Here is a 6,913-nt window from a genome sequence, read left to right as displayed (position 1 = left end):
TTCTCCATGGGAAGGCCCCATATGACATAGTGGATCGTCTCTCAGACGTGACTTTCCGAATAAAATGTGGTTGGCGAGGTAAGCCAAAAGTGGTGCATGCCAACAGACTTTGGCATTATCACGGTCCAGGACATTTCAGTTGGGACGAAGTGAACAAAGGAACAAATGACGCTGCTGAAGACGTGCCACCTGAAGAAGCCACTGTCCATAAAGAAACTCTACTCAGTTTTGAGAAGGGAAACGGTGAAGCTCTTGATGAAGTTACTACCACTGATGTGACTGTTATCGACGATAGGACATTTCCTAATGAAGCAGATGAACCCCATATGAAGCAGAAGCCAACGAGACAGAGACCAGTACGGAAGAAGATACGTCCCGTAAAATTAAGAGACTTTGTTGAATTGTAATTTTGTGTTTGTAATTCTGTACATTCGATTAAGTTGTTGTTATGTTATTGGTTTAATGTAATTGGCTATTGTTCGGGACGAACAATACTAAGGAGGGGCAGTGTTGTGTCAGCGGAGGTCACGTGACTATTATCACACCAAGTCCTTCTCGAACGTTCACGTCCCTTCCTTAAATCTCGGGATCCTTCTGGATATAGTGTAGTCTTGTATATATAAGACGGTCACAACGTGACGGAACAATGTGTAATTGAACTGAGTATTGTTGAAGTCGAGCAAGTGAGACGTTCTTTGAGAATTATAGCGTTTGTTATAGCTCGACTGTTGAAATTAAGTGTATCGCAAAGTTATATTCAGAAAGAATAAACCAGTTTTATTTAAGAAAGGACTTGTGTCGCTAAAGTTTCGTCGGAACGAATTTACGGAAAATTAACTAACGAACGGAGACGTAACAATACATAATTGACATGAAAAACAGCCGTGTTTGACTGCATTTATCTTAAGTAGTACATATCGGGTTTCAAAACACAGGAATGATAAATTTTAGAACTACGTTCATCACGTAAAAACATATATTTAGATTTGATAAATTTGACAGAAAAACTCCATTTTTAATAAGTATATTATTTTTCATGTAGTTTTTCTATCTTAGATTATTTACATCCAAAACAATGAGTCACTAGTATCAGATAAAAATAACAATTTATAGTAGATGGATGTTGCAGGTCAAGTTAATGCAATTTTGATGCTACATTTAAAATACGCTTATACGTTATTCAACTATATACCAAATATCAATAATTCGATAATTATTCTTTTAATTGAATAAATTATTATATTTAATCTAAAATCCGTTTAAAATACACAGATTTTACTTTAACGAAATCAAAGTGACACTTCTGTGGTTACTAAATGTCATGTGATATTATTCATGCAAGTTTGTGATAAAGAGAACAGGGTAGAAGCGGTGGTTAAGATCCAAACCATATGACAAACTTTATTGTACAAAGATTTTGAAAGTGAAGCCCGCAGAGTACTCAATTGTCCCACTTGCGAATTTTTATTCTAAATTACTCGCTACATCTGGACATAGATTTGTTGCTATAGGTAAATTCTGTACAAAAGTGAATAGTAAAAGAAAAAAATTGTTATGAAGTAATAATGTAATTTAAAAAAATCTTTCTAATGCTCTTTAATAAATTACAAAAATAATGAATGAATGCAAAAATTATATATTACTCTATAGACAACTATAATTACAATCCGGTATGGTCTAGTGGTTAGGATACCTGGCTCTCACCCAGGAGGCTCGGGTTCGATTCCCGGTACCGGAAATAAAGTTTTGCATATACTTTTCATATTTCCCTTTTCAGTAGTTGCTATCTATGTAAAAGATTCTTATAAAATTAGTTTTGTTTTAAATATTCTCCCTTCATTATCAGAAAACTGGCTTCTAATATTAAGTGTTAGATACTTTTAGAAGTTATATTTGGCCCATTAATATTTTCACCTCATGTCATTACAGTACTTAACTAATTATATATATATTAGAAAAAAATATCACAATAACTATTTAGATGTGTGGAATATTTCATTATCGTTTACGAACATTTAGGCTTACAAATTCTTCATTAGAAAGAGTAGCAAATGGCATAAAACAGTCACTGAAATATTAGTATCTAAACTGTTTTTTTTGGAGTCCATAGTCCTTTTTAGTTATTAAATTATAATTATAGTCCAGTATTTGCTGTGGTTAGCAAAACTATATTTACTACATATTTTTCTTCTATAACACGTACTTCGTGCCAAACATCGCATTCAATTATTTAACAAAAAATAGATGTAACTATAATATTATACTGTAACTCAAATAAAACAGTATGTAATTTTATATACCAAAATAATTCACTATTTTTATTTTATTTCACAACTAATTAGCTTGTTTGTTGCTATTAGAGTCCGGGGTCCTACACTTACTGTGAATTCAAGTATCAAGTGTTTTTTTTTTTTCTTCATGGTTCTTAATTTAAATTACAGTTTAAAAAAAAATGTAAAAGCTAATAGAAATAGAAATAACAAAGACTGCTAGTACGAAAACAATAGGCCTCCGTGTGTGTAATAAGTTTATACGAAATGTTCTTACTGCCAAAAGTGTGAAATGTTTCTATAAAACTGAATCTTCTTTATAGTAGTGCCATCTATTAGAAACAAACGTCCTTTGTTCATACAGAAATAAGTAGATACATCTGACTAGTTTTTAATAAAATATAATAAAAATGCGTATTTTTGTATAGTAAAGTAATTATTGTTTAATTATTTAAAATCAGGAAGCTTTATACTGAAAATAACGAACAGTTTATGATATTTTTTTCCGTTCTTTCTCAGGACATTAATTGTAATGTTTCTCAGAAGGTGAAAACATTTTATACTATAATTTTGATTTTTAATATCTATTAGTAAGAATAGCCATCTGCAATAATTTTTCAGGAAATAATACGGTTTATTTTCCAAATGAAATTCCAGGCCATGATAATGCTTCTACTTGCCCGCAAAACAAACGCAAGTCGTCGTCTGACAGTTCACTCAAACAAAAAATTTAAATTTCAGTTTTTTAAAGATTCCTTGAGAGAATGACGCTCATACTTAAAATTGGATTAAACGAGGTTTCTGTAAACTTTCTTTCCTTATAGGCGTTGATAAGAATATCGTTAGAATTCCATGCATTATTAAATAAAGAGTTCTTCTGTAATTATTCTTTGAATAATGAAAATAAGCAAAATGTCTATTTTATTTTTATACATCTCTATATACGAGTGCGAGTTAGAATATTCTACAAGTTCCCTTACAGGACATTATTATTATTATTATATGGAACACATTCGTATTTGAATTCCTAAAATAAATTAATAAATTTGTTTTTAAGCACGAATATACACAATGGGTTATTTGTGTTCTGCCCATTACGAGTAGCGAAACTCGGTTTTTCGCGTTATAAGTCTACAGACATACCGCCGAGCCACTTGGGGCAATTAATAAGCGGTTTTACTTATTGATTGAACGTATTTGTGCTTGCATATGTTCTATATTTATAATGGTGCAGAATACATTTACAGACAATCTATCCATACTCTTACTGTTTATGCACGTGGAATGAAGACGTTTTTCAGATATGGCTACCCAAAGCTGCTTCCTTTTACTTTTTTGCAATTTTTCTGTTTCGTTTTTCGAGCAGTCTCTCACATATACAGAGGCATCTTAACTTCAAATCAGTGTATCTACATAAAAGTTAATTGTGTACCAGAAAAGAACAAAAGATAAAGGTGTATTACTTAATTTATGTAATATTTGTTGAACTAACACAGTATTTCCTTCTTTAGCTATGCATAATAAAGACTCCTGCGTCACAGCGCCTAAATGTAACAAAAGATCGACTTGTGTTTAGGAATTATCAAACACACAGTTATATTGGTTTTAATAATAAACGAAAAAATCACAAGCCATATGTCTTTCTTACCTTCTTGTTGACCTTGAAAAATAATATACTGCCGTGTCATTTCTCAAGCTTCACGAAGTGTTGTTTTCTTTGTTTATACGACTAGGATATATCTGAGATTTCTGCGTGCAACTTAAGTAGGGTGAATAAATACTTCAATATTACCTTTATATAAGGATACCTTTTACACACCTGTGCATTCCGGAAAACCTGCGAGTAAATATAATTTTTACTGCTAGTTGCTGCTCAGCGAATGAGCTGGCGTATGTTATTAGTTGAAGTTACTGATTCATAATAACTTCTGCGTAAAATTTTACCACTCCTACAGATTCGAAGTGAAGAATTTTAATAATAGCCTAAAGTCATATTTCTAGCAGCTCTTACACGACTATCAATTGTCACATTCTCTCCCTAAATACATTTATAAATCATGCATACAGGACCAACAACTTCGTTCAGCAAGTGAAATGTAATACAATGTAGCTACTACCCGTGACTTGTAAATTAAATATTTTAAGGAGTGAGAAAATATTATTCTAAAAATAATTCCTTTTAAATGATGTCAACAAACACATTTCTTCTACTTATCTATTATTACTGGCACACGCTGTTATGTATTTCGATATAAAATATTGAAACTCCAATTATGAGGTCAATCATATTTCAATAAATAAATATATGGTGCTAATAAAACTGCTTATTTGAGGTAGGCGGCATCAGGGATAGGTCGTTGGAAAATAATTTCCAATTAAGTAGATTATAGCGTTAAACATTCAGCGTCCTTAGATTGTGTTTTGGACGACTAAATTCACCATTTGTTATCGTAAAAATTTTTGAAAATTTGTAACGTCAGTTTCTCTCAATCTTCGCTGACCTCACTGACCATCAGTGAGATTCCTTACGTTCGTTGACATTACAACCAACACTTTCACTGTAAGGCTTCCTTAACAATATTTCAGCATTTTCAAGATTGAGTCATCACTATAAAACAAAATTCAGAGAATTATTTTTTACATTTTGTTTTCTGATCGTATAAGTTTCCAAATGTTAATTGTATACGTCATTTCTGTACAATTAGTTTGACAAGTAAACTTATGCTCATATAGATAGAGGAGATTTAAAACTGTCAATGTCTCATAATTTTATAGAACTGCTCAAATTTTTATTCCGGTGAACTTAAAAAAAAAAACTACATACTAAAGTATGTAATTACACGTTCTTCTTCGTCTTGCGGTGCTATTAAGGTAATTAATTTCCTTTTCTTCATTATCCTTTAGTTATGTTAACACAATTTTAACTGCAATTTCTTTACCATTGATAACATCTAGGATTAGTGTATCTTCAAACGTTCGCTAGACTAACACAAATATTGAGATGTGATGAATTAATACCGTCATATTTCACCCTTTTATAACTACTATGGAACGTATTTTATGATGATATATTTGTATGATTTTAATATAAACTTCCATACATTTTCTCCAAGTAGCTGATGACATCCGTGTTAACCAGGTATCGCAAGGTCATAAACATGTGCTAATTTCTCTACACTTAGAAGGTTAAACACTGTAGTCTTTGTACGTAAGTTTCAAGCTAGCGGGTGCGCATTTATGAACGGACTTTCTGAAAATTCAGCCTATTCGGACGGGTAATACAGAAACTATACAAATTGACTTGGGATGGCTTGAATTATGCTTATTGGAAAAATGGTTCAGATATTAAACTAAGGACTGTGTGATACTGTAAGTACAATAACCTTCATTGTTAGAAATTATCAGGTTTGGAAACCTATATACCGTAATTATGTGATGAGTGCCAATTATGATACACAGGCACAAATGAGTTTTTAGGACTGTAGCAGCCAAACCCCAACTCAAGCTTGCTGTGAATCAACCACTCCAAAGAAAGGCAACACTTCAATCAGTCAGCACAAATTTCATTCTGACAATTGGTGACAAATTAGACATGAGTGGAGTGGTGCATCTCCGACTTTGTCTTAGCAACGTCGAATATCGAAAGATAGTTGTCTTTAATTTGGATTCAAGTGTTGGTATCTTCGGTATGGGCTTACTGCAGAATATTGTCAGCCACGTTTGCTTGTGCTACAGGCCAACTGTAGTTCTGCAGAAAAATCATCCAATTTTGACCAGATTGTGCTCAAAAACAGCGGACTGCATGCATAAATATGGAAAAGGATGTGGTAATCCTCATACAGGTAAACAATATTTTGTGGTGAACTATGGACACAGTCTAATGTTTCGCCATCGCATGTTGTGACCTGTACTTTGACGTTTAAAATAAGCTGATTTTTCAGGAAGTCAATAAAATTTGGAGACGGCTTGAAAGGGTAATGGTCATTTTCCTATCATTATGACGGAGGTTGGCCATGGTCGATGCCACCCGACCCGAGTGGCATGGTGGAAGTTGGACCAGGCTGACTGGCCATCTTTCACCTCTCTCTTCGAACTTGAACCTGCTTTTGTCTGTCTGCCATCAATAGACGACTGTGTGGTTGCCGTGACTGGCTGTTTCGTCCAAGCAGCTGCTCATTTTATTCCTAAGACCTCGACACGTTTTCCATGGTATCATCGTCCATGGTGGAATCTTGCCTGCCAGGAGGCACGGAAGGCTCAAACACGGGCCTGGGATCACTTCTGATGGTATCCCTTTCTTTCTAACTGCATTATTTATCAGCGGACCTGTGCCCATGCTCGGCAGGTTCGACGTCAAATCCAAAAGGAGTTTTGGATTAAGTTCACTACTAGCATCTCTTCTACCACCCGTTCCAAAACTGTATGGGACAAGATTCGGAAAGTCACTGGGAAGTATGCTGCCCATCCCCTTTCCATCTTGCTCTCCAATGGCCAGGAAGTTGCTGATGTCCAGAGCATTGTTGATGCTCTCGGCCAACTAGTCTTTTTCTCGTGCTTCTAGCACTTCTGTTTCTTCCCCTGCCCTCTTGGCCATCAAGTCTCGGGCAGAGCGATCACCTCTTTTCTTTCGGGCCGATCACCTC

General features: G+C 34.2%; 1 non-coding gene across 1 annotated transcript; it reads left to right on the top strand.

The window, feature by feature from the left end:
- The first annotated feature begins 1,666 nt into the window (after positions 1-1,666).
- On the top strand, positions 1,667-1,738 carry Trnae-cuc. Its single transcript has one exon. It is a non-coding gene; the product is annotated as a tRNA-Glu (tRNA).
- The last annotated feature ends 5,175 nt before the right edge of the window (positions 1,739-6,913 follow it).

Source organism: Limulus polyphemus, unplaced genomic scaffold (assembly GCF_000517525.1).
Source record: "Limulus polyphemus unplaced genomic scaffold, Limulus_polyphemus-2.1.2 Scaffold1938, whole genome shotgun sequence".
Classification (NCBI taxonomy): Eukaryota; Metazoa; Arthropoda; class Merostomata; order Xiphosura; family Limulidae; genus Limulus; species Limulus polyphemus.
Note: the sequence above shows the minus strand (reverse complement) of the source record. Positions and strands in the feature narration are given on the sequence as shown.